The sequence below is a fragment of the Panthera pardus genome, unplaced genomic scaffold (genome assembly GCF_024362965.1).
Source record: "Panthera pardus isolate Hobbes unplaced genomic scaffold, ASM2436296v1 HiC_scaffold_14, whole genome shotgun sequence".
Classification (NCBI taxonomy): domain Eukaryota; kingdom Metazoa; phylum Chordata; class Mammalia; order Carnivora; family Felidae; genus Panthera; species Panthera pardus.
In genome coordinates this window covers 1,398,050-1,415,847 of record NW_026526699.1, presented here as the reverse complement: position 1 = coordinate 1,415,847, position 17,798 = coordinate 1,398,050, and the positions used below count along the sequence as shown (strand labels likewise).

General features: G+C 57.3%; 1 long non-coding RNA gene across 1 annotated transcript; it reads right to left on the bottom strand.

The window, feature by feature from the left end:
- Positions 1-6,568: 6,568 nt before the first annotated feature.
- LOC109261442 (uncharacterized) lies at positions 6,569-14,837 on the bottom strand. Its single transcript, XR_002077377.2, has 2 exons — positions 13,196-14,837; positions 6,569-9,969 (listed from the first exon to the last, which is right to left on the bottom strand). It is a non-coding gene; the product is annotated as an uncharacterized LOC109261442 (long non-coding RNA).
- Positions 14,838-17,798: the final 2,961 nt, after the last annotated feature.

Below are 17,798 nucleotides of genomic sequence, written 5' to 3'. Positions count from 1 at the left end.
CTTCCTCAGTAACTGGGGGACAAATCAGCATCTGACCTGGCCAGCCCTTCTTCTTTTGCTGTGCTGATTTGCTGACGATTTCCTGGGTGATACGGAGACCGTGGTTGGGAGTTAGATGGATCCTCACCTAAGCCTGGCCCGAGAGGAAGTGACTGAGAGGTGGCCACTGAGTTCGCCCCCAGGGCCATCCCAAGCACATCACATCCAGCTGGCAAACATGTTTCCCCCTCCCCCCTCCTCCCATCCATCCCTCTACCCATCCTCCATCAGTCCCTCATCCCTGCATCCCTCTACCTGTCCATCCTCCATCAGTCCGTCATCCCTGAATCCCTCCACCCATCCACCCTCCATCAGCCTATCTCCCTGCGTCTCTCCACCCATCCATCCTCCATCCGTCCATCATCCCTGCATCCCTTCATCCGTCCACCCTCCATCAGTCCGTCCATCCCTGAATCCCTCCACCCGACCATCCTCCATTAGCCCGTCATCCCTGCATCCCTCTATCCGGCTGCTCACAAGGACCAGCTTTGGATGGACATCTCCACATATGTCTGTGTAAAGGGAGATGCACCCAGACCCACATCTCCCGGGAAGAAGATGGAGGTACAGTCTGACCGAGTGTGACCCCGATGTGACATGTTTACTAAGAACTGTATGGACCTGTGTGTTGTGCAGTCGATTTGGATGCAGAAATTCAGAGTAGGTGGAATTCTTAAAAAAAAAAAAAAGTTTCATTTTTGCATGGCTCTAAATTTGAATCTGCTTCCTATTGGGTGGATGGAGGTGGTTCCTAAAAATGTGTCCCAGCAACGTGATGAGTCAGAGCACCAGGCTGAGCAGGTTCCAGTGTGGATGGAGAGGAAAAGCCCGGATGAGAGTCAGTGAGAGCCCAGGCCCATTAGCACCATACCTAGGATCTGGGATACGGATGTATACAGTAAGTACTCAGCAGCGACCTGGCAGCACGGCTGCATGCAGTAGGTTCTCGGCAACGGCTTGAGACTGTAGAGGTACACAGTGGGTGCTCAGCAAAGGCCTGGCACCACGGGTGTATACAGTAAACCCTTCGCGATGGTTTAACACGGTGGATATGTGTGGCACCTGCTCAGCGACCGCCTGGCACTATGAATGTCCACAGTGGGGGCTCAGTGATGGTCTGGTGGGCGTGTCTCCACAGCCAGCCGTTCACCAGATCCTTGGAGGGGTGCCAAGAGGGGAGGGGGGCTCCTGAGACCCACGACGGGTCACATGCCCTCCAGGTAAGGAAGGGATTTTCAAGATGTAGCACCTGCGGGGGCGGGGGGGGAGGTCACCTGAGGAGGTGTCAGTGAGCAGTGACAGCCAGGCCACAAAGGCTCTCAGGATGACCCACTAACACCCACCCGCATACACTGAGCGCCTACTCTGTGCAGGCCCTCTTCTGGGTGCTCCTTCACTCAACTGAGCAGTGCCAGGCGGGAGGCACGTCTCTCCATCACGACGGGGCACGTTCATCCAGACAGGAACACCGTTTGAAGGAGCCTCCACTTCCAGCAGCGTGGCATCGAGTGTCAGAATCCACGAGACGCTGTGGGCCCCCACGTCACACTCCCCCAGCACGAGTCTGCTGGGCAGGAGCCCAGGCACCCCCTTCCCGGGAGAGGCACCGCGGATGCCTCTGGCCTTCTGCAGAAGGAACCATCCTTGTCAGAGGGGTGTCTTTAACAACCTGAACACAAAGTCACGTAGTGCTGAACAGACGCGGGTCACAGTCAAGGGCACAGAGCGAGCGGATTTTCATTTGAAAGACCGAACTCGTGTGTAGATACACTTGTCACGTCTCGCGTTCATGTGCTCCGAGTGTCTTGGGCAGTTCCCTCTGGAGGATGTGATTGTGGGGGCTTTTCTCTTTCTTCCACTTGCATATACACTTTATTTTTGAAAACAGCTTTATTGAGATATTTAAATTTTAAACTTTAAAGTGTGTATTTTGTAAGAAAAGAATTATGTTAACAGACAGCAGAGGACCTTAGACACACAGCGGTTGGCAGCTGGGTACCCAGGAATGTACAGACCCAAGTGGAAAGGATTTTGTACCCTAATTAGAGCCACGCACTTGATGGGACGGGAAGCGGTTGAAAGAAACATCTAGCAGGAGCGTGAGGTTCATAGGCGGATGTAAAATTCTCAAGCATCTACTTTAAAAAGTTGCTTTAAATCAATAATAATAAATTGTGCTATTGGCCTAAAGGCAAAACTTGATTCATTTTTCCAGAAAAACAAAAGTGTGGGAACGTTCTGCTCAGCAAGTGACAGAAATCTCTCGCGGGGTGGGAAGCCCACGCAGGCAGAGACATCCAAGGATGGATCCCAGACGCCACGTGATCATAGGCAGTGGGGTGCCGAGGAAGGGCCCCTGCGGACTGGGGGGCCCCAGAGAGGCCAGCAGGAGGGGAGGGACAGTGATTCCCTCTGGTTTCAGCCAGACTCAACGTCGTGAAGGGTGTAGCAACCGTGGGGGGGAGTGCGGGCCGTCCGCCCCCTGCCCGCAGCCTCCCGTCACCAGCCAAGCATCACAAAAGACAAACGAAGCCGATCTTAACCCAGCAGCCCGGAAACCCACCGGCCCGGCCGGTGACGCATCCCCTGGACCTGTCCTGGGCCGCTTCCAGGCATCGCCCGCTGACGCCCAGCGTCCTGTCTTACAGGGGCGAGACGGCGCCGCGGCAGGAAGCTGGCCGGAGCGGCCAGGAGCGGGAGGTAAAACATCTCTGTCACTCGAGACCGAAGAGTAACGAGGGGCCTCCAGGACCCACGACGACGGCCGAGCCCGCCCTCCCCGTGAGCCGGGTCCGTCCACATCAGAGCCCTCTCTGCCGACTGCTTTTCTCTGGGGGCTGTTCTCGCAGGCAGGGGGCGGCGGGGGGCGCAGACAGGTGAGAACACCTGGGCTGGGACCCCAGCAGGCAGGTGAGTTCCAAGCCCCTGCTGCCCCCGGTGCAGCCCGGCACGCCCTGGGAGCCCCTCGGAGAGGCAGACCCTGGGCCCCGGCCTAGCATCTTCCGTGAGGCCAGCCCCAGCCCACCCTGCCCTGAGGGGCCCGGGGCTGAGCCAAGGCCAGGGCGGGTGCAGTCTGCAGTCAGCACGGCGCGGGGGAGGGGCAGGACACGTCCCGGTGGGGCTGCACCCGCCAGGGGGGAGCGTCAGCCCTGAGCCGCGGGAAACCACAGTCCACGGGAGCCTAGGCAAGACAGAAGTGACTTCTCACTCGTCTATCTTGTTTCTAGGAATTTCTCAACATCTGGTTCCTCCTTATGGTGAAGCAGGCTGCGTGAGCTCCAGCCCCCACATCTACGTTCCAGCTGCCTGGGACGGGCAGGCCGCCGTCCTCATCTGACCCCGCCCTCCCGACCTTCCCCGGCCACCTCCAGGCTTGGGGAGCAGCTTCACGCGGAGCCACGGCAGCCACGGCCCACGTCCCAGGATGGGCGCCGGGAAGGCACAGTGGTTCTCCGGGCAGGGCCAGGCGTGAGCGTTCTGGGGGCCCGGTGCTCCCCGCCCCCACATGGGGAGAGAGCACACCCGGCGTCCGTCTGGAGGACCCCCCAGGGAGAGAAGAAAGTTGACTCACTGAGGAGAAATCTCTGGAAACCCGGAGATCTGGAAAACCAGGAGAAGAGAGGGACAGAGTGGTTTGCAAACGGACAAACACAGCTCGTTCACCTAATAGAAGCGGAGGGGGCCCCAGGACCTCCAGTGACGTGAACACGCCCCACAGCTTGCAGGGGTCAGGCCCCTCTCTCGTTTATCTGGACAGACTCCATTAGGCCCGTTAATCTCCTTCATTAACCCTCCCGTGAGGACGCCTGCTGGGGAGGGAGAGCCACGCGTCAGCCGGGGGACAGGAGGGCAGCAGGCGGCGTCCCCCAGGGCTGGCCCTCACAGCGACCCCCTCCAGTCCCAAGGCCATGAGCTGGCTTCACCCTGAACCCTACCCTCTGAACTCAGGAAGGAGTGGTCTCTGGTGCCTCATCTGTGGTTTTATCTTCTTTCTGAAACGTTTTAGGTGTTGGCCAGCTCCTCCAGACATGTCATGGACTGTTTTTCCTGGCTCTACATTCTCAGTTTCCTGCCCCTCTGATTCCTTACCTGCCTCCATCATTGTCCTTCCCCCCGGGGACCCCTAAATGCAGGCATTCCCCCAAGGCTCTATCATTGGCCACGTCTCCTTTGCAAATTCTCCCTTGGGATGGCAACTACCCCGCCCCCACCACGGTCCAAGTATCACGTGAATAACTCCCGTCTCTGCATCTCCAGCCCTGAACCTTCTCCAGACTCCGTCTACGCCGAAGTTCTGCCATGTGACATCCCTGATAGGCTCAGGCTGCGTCCAGGCACCAATACCAGCTCCCGCCATCTTGTTCAAGGCAACTCATCCTTCTGGCGCCCAGGTCCCAAGTATTGATGTCTCCTTTGATCCTTGAATTCGGCTCGTGACCCACATCCAATCCAAGACCAAGGTACAGGAGTCTCCTGGATCTGTTTCCAGACAAAACAGGTGTCAGTGATGGCATTCAGTGGCACCGAGAGAGAGAATCCCAGAGTCCCATGTTGGTTGAGTCTCAACTCGCTGAAAAGCAGGGCTATCTCCAGCCACCGAGCACCGTTCTCTCCCAGGAGACTTTCGGGTATTCTCCAGGGACCCTCCCTGGGGTTCACAAACACCTCAAAGAAATCCCATGAGGGCGTGTGGCTGACGGGGGCCGTACATCAAAGGTTGCTCCTTCCCAGTCAGGTGGCCACTGAGTAAATGCAAATGATCAGCTCCACACAGCACATGCAACACCGGGGACACACGGTTCCACACGTGGCAAACAGGTATCCGAGGGGGAAATGCGTCATGCAGGCTGCAGAGGTGACGGCTACACACAACAATCTGAGGCATCTCGGCGGTAATTTCCTTCCCTCTTACCGGCAGCCGGTGGGATGAATGCAGGTGCCCCTGTGGTACATCATTTGATGGGACACCTGCAGCTAGGAAGTAACCACGATGCAGAACTAGAGAAACCAAGTTGACAGTCAGACTGGACATCCAGACACGGCCCCTCACCCGGCCAGCAGAGTCCACATCTATGCAGGCTGGGGAGGTGACTAGGGCCGTTGGTGCTGGGGGGGTGGGGGGACATCTCCCCAGACGTCAGTATTGACGACAATGATGCACCCCCATGAAGAAATAAGCAGCTCAGGATTGCATGCAGAGGGCAAAGCCTCGTGCCCCAGTGGAGCCCACGGACCACGACTAAGGAGATTTACTGGCTTCCTTAGAGGATCATGTTTCTCTCCTCGTTTGATGGTCGATCCCTCATTGACAGCCAAAGTTGAAGTTTCCAGGATAAAGGACAAGCACCCCGTCGCCGTGGTGCCTGTCTGCTCACCACGCTGTCTGAGGAGAGCCCGGGGCCCACGTGTGGCAGCAGATGTCAGAGCGGGACCTCAGAGCCCCGGTTCCCCTCCTGGGGGGGAGACGTTGTCAGGGGACATTGATCCTAATGGGGACACTCAGAGTGAAGAAACCTCCTAGGGCTCCTTATCAGAGATTCTCGAATGAGAGTGTGCGTGAGCAACACGCTCACGACGTGGTAAAATGCAGATGGCCATCCCCTGCCCGGAGTTCCTGGCTGCGCAGGGCTGGAGCTCACACTGGTGATTGGTCATCAGGCACTGCTGGCTGAGAAGGTCCCCTGTGACGCTGATGCTGCTGGTGGGGGGAGCCGCTTTGAGGACCAGGGGTGTCACGCTAGAAGACCAACCTACCAAGCTGGTAGCGGACCCAGTCCTCTGCACCTCCCCAGAGAGCTTGGGGCAAAGGAGCAGGCCCTCCAGCGGGCAGAAGGGAACATTGAGGCGACCGAGGTCAAGCTTGCTCGATCATGTGACCAGACACCTGCCCCCTCGTCGGTCAGGATGACAGAGACCCCAGGTTGTAAATCAGGAGGGCCCTCCTGCGTCCTTGTCGCTGGAGTCTCACCATCTGGGTGGAAATGCACTCCCGATACCGTACCCGACCCCGTGCCAGCCTCCACTCGGGGAGCAGGGATGCAGCGGTGGAGGCAGGAGCTGCTTCCTGGGGCCGTGACGGGGACAACAGGGGACAACAGGACACACGGTGCGGGGCGAGCACACAGCGGCTCTGGGCGGTGAGAGCTGGGAGCCTGGTGGAGCCGGGCTCAGACAGCGGAACCGGTGCTTCTGCTGGAAACCAGGGCTGGGGACACTGGCTGACCCGGAGCCAGGCTGCAGGGAGGGCGGGACAGGTCAGGACACCGGGGGGCGGGGACAGGCCAGCCTTGCAGTATGGCACTGCCTCCTCCCGCCAGGGAAGACAGACAGACGTGCTCCCTGACCCGGGAGGCCCTTCCTGCCCCCCGGTGCTGCCCTCGCCGGCGTCCGGAGGCTGAGAAGGCCCAGGAGGCCCGTAGCCACTTGTCAGTTTAATTCACGGTGTTTGGGATTCATTACAGAATAATTGTCTTATCGATTTGCGGCTGACATATTTACTGCTTTTGCTTTCAGATCAGAAAAGATGCAGTGTAGCTAAAGCAACTTTAATTATGTGGGTGCTTGGGAATCGTAAGAGTTGTGGGCATTTCAAATACTTTATTTTAAATTCTGGAACATGGAAATGACCGTCCATGACAAAATTTCAGGCCAGCGGGACGGGCGCCCCGAGAAGGCCCTCTGCGTTCTCACACCTCAGGCCCCTTCCCTGCCCCCAGCCTGGCCCCCTGGTGAGGGTCCCCTGTGCACCCAGCCCGCCGGCCGCAGGGTGAGCTTGCTCACACGTCCCCTCTTGTTCCGGAAGCCTCGTTCCGGCTGGGACACCTATTTATCTATGATGCACTCAAGGGGGAGGCGACCCTGGAAGGGCACCCTGCATGGGGGCTCGAGAGCATGTGGGGACACTGCCACCCCACCCACGCACGTCCCGGTGCAGGAACCAGAAGGCCGGCGGGCTGCACGCTCGCTCGGTCAGACAGAGTCCTGGGGCCATTTTGCGGATGGGAAGGTGCCGGGGCCAAGCTGGGCAGGGAGTAAAGCTCCTGCCCTGGGTCTGGCACGTCAACCCCTCCCACAGATGGAACCCGGTCAGGTCTAAGCAAGGCGATCCGAGGTGGTCCCAATGTATACACGCCTCGACTCAGGCCACTCTGAGGCCCTCCCAGTACAGGGCGTGACGATGACCAGACAGGCCCCCTAGCTGCTCGACCTGGCTTCACACAACTCGGTCAGAGGTCGGAGGCTGTAGGACAACACAGAACCCCCCACCACCTCGGTGTCTGGAAGTTACTATCAGGTGCCGAAAATAACCCGAGGGTTTTCCACGGACAGTCCGGCTGGGTCACTCACAACTGCCCAACTCCCTGCCATGGCCCACAGAAAGCCAGGAGGAAGCCTTGGGAGGAGGAGGAGTTCTAGAAGTTTCTAGAAGTTTCTAGAACTCCACCGCGGGAGTCTGCCTTGTGGACTCCTCTCACAGTTTCTGGCCGGCGTCTGGCAGATGCTGCCTGAGAAAAGGCCCTCAGCCACCAGAGTTATGAGATGTGACTCCAGGAATTCCGGAGAGAAACCAGCTCCTCTGCTATTTCACTTCTTTCCGGAGCATCAGGACGGCCAAGAGCCTGGGGCTCCCCGGGAGAGGGCACCCCCGCATCTGGGGACGGCCCTGGGGGCCCTGACCACTGGCCGGGGTCAGGCCACCTCCTCCGCAGTGGATGTCCCCGCGGGCGGCCTCGTTCACTCCCTCCACCACCGCTCACTGAGCAGAAAACTGCCTTGACTCCTGTCCAGTTCCGTTCAGTCATTCATGCTCCTGCCCAGTAAGTGCCAACGGGACTCCTGGGAGCCGCGGGCGTGTGTGCCAGGAGCTGGCGTCACAGAGCAGGTGTCACACACACACTGGGAGGACAGCGGGGGGAACGGGCCGGGTGTGGCCTGCAGACACGGAAGACGGGGTCCAGCCCGAGGCGGCCCGGGGAGGCAGGCAGGGGCACACGGGTGATCCGGGACGAGAAGGATGACGGGCATTCGCTGGCGTTGCTGGATCCGCACGCAACCCACGCCCTTGTAGTAACGGAGCCTGCATTTTCCCTGGAGCGCCATCGCCTCCGTCGTTCTGTGCGGTGGGGGCTGGCTCCTCCCCTGAGCTGGGATGGCTCTGTGACCCAAGCCCAGCTAACCGCATCATCAGATTCCCCTGCCGGAGACTCACCCGGCGGCGGACACGGAGCCCTGGGCGGAGCACGACACTCTTGATTTTTCACCTAAATGACTGAGAAAGAAGAGCGCTGAGCTTTCTAGAAGATGCAGGTATTCATGAGACTCGGATCCCACATGGAGACCCATGGCACGAAAAGGGAATCAGATTTGTGAGACAGAAAGGGAAGACAAAACCGCGGAACTGTCACAGGAGCCCCTGGATCGAGCCACGTCTGAAGCCGTCACCCTGGATGTTTTTGTTATACGAGGCAGTGAATTCTAGTATTTGCGAGAGCTGCTTTGAGTTGTGTTTCTGCCACTTGAGATTGTATTACGACAAAAACAAACCTGCCTGATATTTTTCAATGCCATGTCAGGGTCTGCTTGGGGACTGGGAATTGGAAGAAACTCTCGTCCTAATAACAAAGATTTAAAAACTTGCTCTGGATCAGCGTTTCCCAGAGCTCTTAGTCATTCTGTATAAAGAGCCCCAAGTTCAATAGCACCCCGGGGAGCTCTGGCCTGACCACGGGGAACCTCTCTCTTCCCCTCTTCTAGAGGACACTGGGTTGCTTAGAGATTTTATGAGCTAATGTGTTTATGAATCTCAAACAGGGAGGGAGAGACACAGCACTTCCCAGCCCAGTTGTCCTGGGAGTTTGTTTTGGAGGGCACACACGGAAACACAGCGTCCTCCACGCACACGCACACGTGCACACACACGAGAATTTGGAGGTGAAACCGTAGGCATCCAAGTCTATTTCTGGAAACCACCTACTCTGGCTACAGGGGACATGGCGCGTCCTCGGGGCTCTGTCCGTTGGGCACCTGAGCACCTGAGCCTCTCTGTCTGCTCCCCTGCAGTGAAGGGAAGCGAGCCGCAGAGGCTCCCGGCAAGATGCTAAGACGTCTGCAGCGGGAGCCTCACACAGTCGTCCGAGGAACCGCCAGCCTTGTGCCCGATCAGAGTGTCTGCTTCCTGGACACGTTTTCCCAGCTCAAGCACATCTCGGTGCGACATTCTTCCATCTGGGATCCGACGCCCACGCGTTTGCCCCAAGGCTCTCCCGCTTGCTGGGTCTCCGGATACTTGGGAGACAGTCTCTGTACGGAGGAGGGGCCAGGTCACAGGGTAGTGGCAGTGACAGAGGGTCTGTCCGAGAAGAGGGTCCCCCACTCTCTGCGGTCTCTGAGGCCAGGAGCCCAGCACCTGGCTGAGTGTGTGTTCAGAGGCAGGAGAACGAGGCTGAGGAGACAGCCAGCAGGCAAATCTCGGGCTCTGGGGCCATGGGATGCCTGGCTCTGTTCCTGGGGCCGCCCCAGACCTGCTGTGTGGCCTCAAGGAAGTGCCTGACCCTCTCGGAGCCTCCAGGGTCTCCCTATGGAAACTGGCCGTGAGTGTCTGGTCCTCAAAACTGCTTTGCTTGGACTCCACAAGTTCTGAAATTATCTGTTAATGTGTCATACTTTCAGGTGGATCAAGGTTGACCCCCCCCCCCCCCCCCCCCACGACACCAGTTCTCCTACACTCCGCTGTTTTACAGGTTATGTGTCCTGTCTGGTCTTGAGGACACATGGGTGTGCAACCCCGTTAGGTGTCTTCAGGGAAAGCATTCGTGAAGAACAGAGCCCTGGTTTTCATAACACGGCCCCATCCAGGTCATCATACTGTGTTACACACCGTGTTGTCACCCTTGCCTTGTCAGCAGCACCTCTATTCCAAACAGATTCGGGCTGGAATAAAACATATGAAACATTAAGGGAACAAGGTAACGCAAGGCCGGCAGAGACTCTGTGTCCACCAACATCCGTCCCTCCTTCCTCCTCTCAGTATGACACCCAACCTCTGATGCTAGCTTACCCAGCTCTCTCCAGACACTACATTTTCCAGAAGCTTTGCAGAGAATACATTTCCGACCATGCCCTGTAGAGACTACATTTCCCAGCATTCCTGGCAGAGACCGTCTTTCCCAGCATCCCTTGCAGAGACCACACTTCCTCCCATCCCTGGTGGAGACCATCTTTCCAGCATCTCTTGTGGTGACCACCTTTCCCAGCATTCCTTGCAGAGGCCACACTTCCTCCCATCCCATGCAACCCTCAGTGATCCCGGCTACAGCACCCTGAGCCAGTCCCACGTCCCCTTGTCTAAGGAAGCACCTTGCCTTCCTGGGCCACCTGCACGTGTACTGGGAACCGTCTTCAGCCAGCTCTGAGGAGTCCCCAGGCTCCCTCCTGACCGCGGCCCCTCTCCTACATTGTTTCTCTCGGGCACTGCCGTGTTCTTTGTTGCCTTGTTTGCTGCCTGTCCCCCACCGCACTGTAGGGACGATCAGAGCAGGGGTGTCCCCTGAATCCTCCCCAGGTGTTCCAGACTTTAATAAATATCTGCTGAATGAACAAATGAATGAATGAGTCTTTGTGAGGCCTGGGCCATGGTTCTGCATGCGGGGGACCCAAAGGTGGGACCTGCCCTGGGGGAACTCGTGGTCTGTGGCCAAAGCATGGGGACAAGGGAGGGGGGAAAATGCAGCAAGGGCACCCGAGTTGTGCCGGCAGGACAGGAGCCAAGAAAGTGTCTGCCCATCCAGATCAGATGACACCAGCTGAGTCAGTGGCCACCAGACAATGTCCAGGATGTGGAACCCATGGGACGTGGGAATTGACCTGAGAGCCAGGGTCTCAGGGGGTCAGGAATGGATCCTGGTTGGGGGGCTGGGGGGACATGGTGCTCACACCTGGGCCACCACCTCAAAGCTCACGTGGAAGGAAACAAGGTGATGTTGGAGGATAAGGAGGCTCAGACCTCAACACTCAGGCAGCACCAGGGATGCCTTGTGGCAAATGCAAGAACTCAGGGTGTCATTATGTAGCCCAACCCTCCAGCAGGAAACAGGGCCTCGTATACGCACCATGACTCCTCGGTGTGGACAAGAACAAAGTTAAAGACACAAGCCAGCAGGTCTTTACCATTATTGCCCCAGGGGAGTTTCCTTCCTCTCCTGCCCTCCCGGGGTGCTGAGAAGAATGAGGATAAAGACTGCCACCTACCCCCTTCTTTTTAAAAAAAAATTTTTTTTTAACGTTTATTTTTGAGACAGAGACAGAGCATGAACAGGGGAGGGGCAGAGAGAGAGGGAGTCAAAGAATCCGAAACAGGCTCCAGGCTCTGAGCCGTCAGCACAGAGCCCGACGCGGGGCTCGAACTCACGGACCGCGAGATCGTGACCTGAGCTGAAGCCGGACGCTCAACCGACTGAGCCCCCCAGGCGCCCCGCCACCTACCCCCTTCTACCCCACCTGTCTCTGCCTCCCCCACCTGCCCCCCCCCCCACAAGAGTAAGGGAGAAGAAACAAATAGCCAGTGCCCTGGACGGAACCCTGAGTCCCACTGTGCCTGGGGGGCCAAGCAGAGAGATGGACCCACGTTTCTGGTAACGCGGTTTGAGCTCCTGGATCCGGGCAGACACGCAGCCAGCACTTAGCCCCTCAGGATCGGGTCTGAAGGGACCGGCCGCCCCGTGGAGCCGGTTCAGGGCCTCTGACGACGGGGCGCACCTGTCCTGCCCCAACCACCAAGCCCCTGCCGAGGGCGCATGGGCACCTCGTTCCCGCCCTCCCCCTTTGCAATTTCTAGAAGGAAACCCCAGAGAAAGGAAGCCCCGTTTCCTCCAAAACAATCACCCGAACTCCAAACACACTTCTTTCCATCACCCTCTGTCAGGACGCCTGGTTACCAAGGCAACCACGAGACTCACTGCACACTTTCCTTTATTGTCTCCCGAGACTTTATTAAATATTCCTTTGCCTTTCAAGTCCCCCACCCAAGATGGGAGGCATCCTAATGACTGTTCATGGGTGTTTCCCGCTGGAGGGAGCTCCTGTGGAAACACGTGCCTGTGTCCTGCCGTCTGTCCAGGCTGGGCACCCGGGTGGGGCTGGAGTCTGTCGCTGGCAGTGACCTGTGCTGCCCACACCCGACCCGAAACTCACTTCTGTCTTCCCGGCCTCCCCCACCCCTGGATTCCCAGCCACACCTCCCTCCCTGGCTCTATTTCCAGTCTCGGGCCGGAGTGTCCTTCATGGGTTCTTTAATGCTATTTAACCAAAATGGAGTCGTCACGATGAATTATGGATCAAACATTCCCTGACCCGAGCTGCTCAGGGGCGTGGGGGGGGGGGGGGACAGTAAGAGCCAGGAAAGTGGTATCTGTGTGACCCAGGGGTGACGCTTCCTGACGACCCTGTGCCCTCCTGTTGCCACATTCGATTTCGCTTGCCATTGACAGACAGGTCAGGGGGTCAGGGGAAGGTGCATTAGCTGTCCCCTGAGCGCCGCCCCCCCAAGTCTGGGATTCTTGATTTTATCAGATATTACTCATGCTCGTGAGCAGTTAAGACAGCGCAGGGGTGTCTAGGATTATGAAAGTGAAAGAACACTCAAGAGGTTCAGCCATCGGACAGAATCTTGTTTGACCTCGAGGTGATGGGTGGCCTTTGACCTCAGCTCCTAGCATCGCACCTCCTGGTAGTAAGTGTTCAGAAGTGGGTTCGGTCCACCTCTTGGGGTGGAGAATCTGGTCCATCAAATTTTGTCCCTGGAGACAGGGACAAGTGGTCTGGGGACCAAGGACAGGAGCCTGACTTTTTCCCGCAACCCTTTACACGCTTAGATATTTTCCTCTGCACTTATTATCTGCTTCAAAAATAAAAAATAAAGAGACTATTAAAAACACCCAGCCAGATGATGGTGAGGTGTCTGATGAGCGTGGTGATTATAAGACAACCCTGCCAACAACTTGTCTGTGCACACCGCCTGCTGGAACATGGTGTCCACAACTCTCTCAGGAACAGCGCAGCCTGGCCCCAGAGGACCGTGTCAGGGACACATTCGGACTCGTGTCCTCCTTCCCAAACCCTTCTTCATCCCCGCGATCCTTCGGGATGATCCCCTGTTTACCTGAGACGGGCTCGAGTCTCCGGCACCGGTGAACGATGACTCCAGGCACATCGTGGGGCCTTCCGGGGACTATCGCAATGTCGAGCAAAGAGGGTGCCAAACATCAGCCTTCGTCTTGGGAGGAAGAGAGGGAGGCTGACCGTAAGTTCTGCTGCCATGACGAGTGTCTTAGTCCCCTCGGGATGCCGTCAGGACCCCAGAGCCTGCGGACGTACAAACAACACACACTGGTTCCTCACGGTTCTGGAAGCTGGGCGCCCCGGGTCGAGGGGCTGGCAGATCCAGTGCCCGGGGAGACCCCCCTCCTGGCTCACAGATGCAGTCTTCGTGCTGTGCCCTCACGTGGTGGGTGAGGGCAGGGGTCCCAGGGGTCTCTTTTACAAGAACACGAATCCCATTCACGGGGGCTTCACCCTCATGACCTAGTCGCCCCCCAAAGGCCCCACCTCCTAACACCATCACCCTGGGGGTTAAGACTTAAACATGAATTTGGGGAGGACCCAAACTTTCAGACCATGGCGACCCGGGTTTTGTTTTTTCTTGGCTGCAGTCATTTTTTTTTTTTCCCCACAGGGCAAATGTCCCTGTGGCATAATTTGTTAGGGCCTTCCATATACTGTGATATATTCACTTTTTTCTTCCCAAATTCAGCGTGCTGGTCACAGGAACAGGAGAAAAGTAATTATTGCATTTGTCTGACAAGGATCGCTGAACAGACGAACGAACAAATACAGAAGGTCTGTAATTGAGAACACCGCGGTCCTCATGCAGAGCTCCCTCCGAATTCATCATCTCGGGCGGGTCCGTCCTAACTTCCAAGACTGTGTGTTCCATTTGGCCTCTAGGCGCTTATCACACTCGTTCTGTTTTCATTAGGTCGCTTGCTTGTCTTTCCACAGGACAAACCAATGAGAAATTAAAACAGCTTAGAAGCATGTGCTGGTGCCATTCAAACGTTTCGGGAAGCGCTGGGAACAAACAGCAGAAAATCCATGCACGTTGTCACCCCAAAATGAGGTAGGAGGCTGAGTGTTAGCAGCAGGCCGCAGCGGACGTGGGAGGGCAGGGGACTGGCCGTGGGCCGGGTCCTGCGGGAGGGTGGTCCCCAGCAAACCACCCCCCCTACAGCACAGCGTCTGCAGCAAGGGTCGCCTGGGGGAACGAGCTGGCGCCTGGGACCCCGACGGACTCAGACGATGGGTCCCCCGGGAAGCTTTGGGGGCACAGCAGAAAAACACAATCGTGTTGTGCTGGCCTGAAGGAAAGCGCAAAGGGAAAGAATCTCTTTCGAGCTGTGGTGTCCTGCCTGCTGGGGGATCAGGAGGCCTTGCTGTCAGGGCCTCCCTGGGGGCCGACATTTCTGAAGGCAGGTTCAGCCTCTCTGGGCTGCAGTGGGGAGGTGGCCGCATCGGGGGTGGGGGGTGGGGAGGAGAGCTCTCTGTCCCTGGCTTGGCCAAACCACTCTCCCGGGTGGCCTCGTCCTCTGTCCTTGCCGTCTCCCGGCTTCCCTGTGAGGGGACGGAAGTTCCCCACGGGGAGCTGAGGAGTCCTGCTGATCACCGAGAGCAGAGCTGAGACCCACTCGTCAGCGACCCCTGGACCACCCAGCTGCAGGTAAGTCCCTGGAACTTTCTTTATTCAAGGCCCCACGTTCTCTGCTTCACTCTTGCCCATTTGCATGAGAGTCTGTCACTTAGGGAGAGAGCCCTGACTGACACCAACAGGCTTTCTCCTGCAGGCGACCTGGAAAGAGTCCCGCTGGTTGGCACCTGCTGGGAATCTGCCTCCACTGCCTGTGCTTCCTGGGATGGCCTCATTGACCCCCCAGGGCCCTGTGATAGGTTCTGTCGTCCCATATCCAGACGGGGAGACTGAGGCCGGAAGGAATTAAAATTCGTGCCTGACAGCCTCTAGCCACCAGAGGGGGAGGCACCCAGGAACGTGCACGCGCTGCCCCCAGCCCAGCCCTGAGCCGCCGTCCTGGCACCTGGCGTGGGGCCACCGCCCGGGGAGTCCTGGCGATTTTCCCCCGTGATTAGCAACTATGCACATTTAGTTACATCTGGTTTCTATGCTTCATTTAGCAGGTGTAGGCCATTCACCTGTGACGTTAAGAACTACAAGTTCAGGGGCGCCCGGGGGGGTCTCAGTCGGTTGAGTGTCTGACTCTGGCTCAGGTCATGATCTCACAGTTCGTGGGTTCGAGCCCCACGTCGGGCTCTGTGCTGACAGCTCGGAGCCTGGATCCCACTTTGGATTCTGTGCCTCCCTCTCTCTCTGCCCCTCCCTTGCTCACGCTCTGTCTTGCTGTCTCTCTCTCTCAAAAATAAAAAAGAACAAAAAAAAAAAAGAACTACAAATTTAACTCTCTGTGTGTATCTCCTGTACATCATACATATTGAATTCTACACCTTCCATGTTTAAACCTCCATACACCCCCAGACTTTATCAAATTCCTTGTTTATTTATTACTTATTTATTTAATTTGAATCCAAGATAGTTAGCATGTAGTGCAATGATGGTTCAGGAGTAGAATTTAGTGATTCATCACCTACTTACAACACCCAGTGCCTGATCCCAACAAGTACCCTCCTCAATGCAACAGGCGGGGGCCTGACCAGGACTGCCTGGCAGGAGGCAGCAAGCTCCACTCCTGTCCCAGTGAGGACTGGAGCCCTGTCCGCAGCCCCATAAGCCAGGGAGGGTCCCACAGCTTCTTAATGTTTACAAACCAATGAGACACCATTTTCCTCCACCAGCAAGAACTAGGTTTCGCTCACTCACTGTTCAACCAACAGTCCTAACTTATAAAAATATCTTCTCCGCACTTCTTAGCACGTCGTCCCTACCACCTGTTACCATGACAACGCACACACCCTAATGAGTTAGGTTCATGAATCCCCGACGCCGATGGGGAGAGTTCCCCCAAGTTTCATCCATCACCATTTCACGTTTAGGCTCTCAGCTCTTACGGACTTCTCAATGTTTCCACAATCCTAAATGACCAGGTATTTCCCTCAGAGGCTAGGCCCTATCCATGGGTAACTTAAACCCCATACACATGGGGAGCGTGCGGGAGGAAAGAAGCGGAAAAATCAGCTTTCGTCTCAGAAAATGAGCTCTGTTCCAGGAAGGCTCTGCTTTGCAGCAGACATCACAGGGAACAGACGAATTACATATCCCCTCCTCCGCCACTCAATGCACTTCTCACTGAGTAATTATTTAATACTTTGTTCCATTTTTAGGAAAAAAAAGTAGACACACACCAGGGCCTGGAGATTAAGCTAATTAGCATCGGGGTGGGAACTCGGCTGCTTTGTGACTTTTGTGTAACAAAGAACAGAACAAAAAAAGCTTCCTTAAACTATTTAATGTGAGACCTCCACCTTAGCCACCGATTTCTCCAACTCAGATAAATTAAAAGAAATTTGCATCAGCTCTTATTCTACAATTATCTGCAAAAAATCGCTAGATTTCAGATCCAACAGGACAAGGAGAGGGAGAAAAGAGAGAGACAGGATTTCCACCCTCAGCCCCATCATGCTTCCTGGAAAATGAGGGAAGCCATTGATACAAAGGTTCTCTGATAACTGGCCTTTCCCAGGAAGCACGTCCCTGGCAGGCAAGTGAGTGGAGCCAGAGAACAGCTGCCTCTCCCGGGAGCTGGGGGCCTGGAGGTGAACGGCACACCACCAGCACCGGCACCGGCGCCAGCACCGGCACCAGCACCGGCACCAGCACCCGCCCCAGAGCCGGCCCTCCGGAGAAAGCCCGCTGGTGGGCAAGTGGCGGCCCAGCCCCTGGCGGCCTCTCCGGGGCCTGAGCGGCAGACGGGCGGCGCCCTTCCCCGAAACAGGCTCCGCCCACGCTTCTCCTCCCCCGCGGATCACGACACGTGTGGTCCAAATCTGCACCATGTGGGCTCTGCCCCCGGGGACCGCCAGCCCCCCGGTGGCCGCCAGCCCCCCGGTGGCCGGACGCGGAAGGGGCTATCTCCCCGCGTTACTCCGTGGTGCGTGACCGGAGTCCTGAGCGATTCCACCCCGAGGACACACGGCCCCATCCAAGGCCCTGGCGGCCGCTGAACCCGCCTCGGGACCTGTGACGGCAAACCGGGCTCGAAGCAAACTCGAGACTCCCTCCCCGACCCCGTCCTCCGAGGCTTCCCCACCCGGGAGGATGCGCCCACATGCGTTCTGCTGTGACAGGCAGAGTGTAGGAGTCCCTGAGACCCCAGTGCTCCCGACCACCGGGAACACGGCTGCTCCAGGACACGGTCCTGCCCCGCACACTGCCGTCCTCCCCGCCTGGCACAGTGCCGGCACACAGTGGGTCTCAGCGAGCACATCCTGATGACGGAATGGGACCCCTGGGTTACAGGCACAGGGTGGGTCTCAGAGAGTGAGCCCTGATGATGGAATGGGTCCCCTGGGTTATAAGCACACAGTAGGTCTAGCGAGCACGTCCTGATGATGGAATGGGTCCCCTCGTTACAAGCATACAGTGGGTCTCAGCAAGTGAGTCCTGATGACAGAATGGGTCCCCTGGTTACAGGCACACAGTGGGTCTCAGTGAGCGTGTCCTGATGACAGAATGGGTCCCC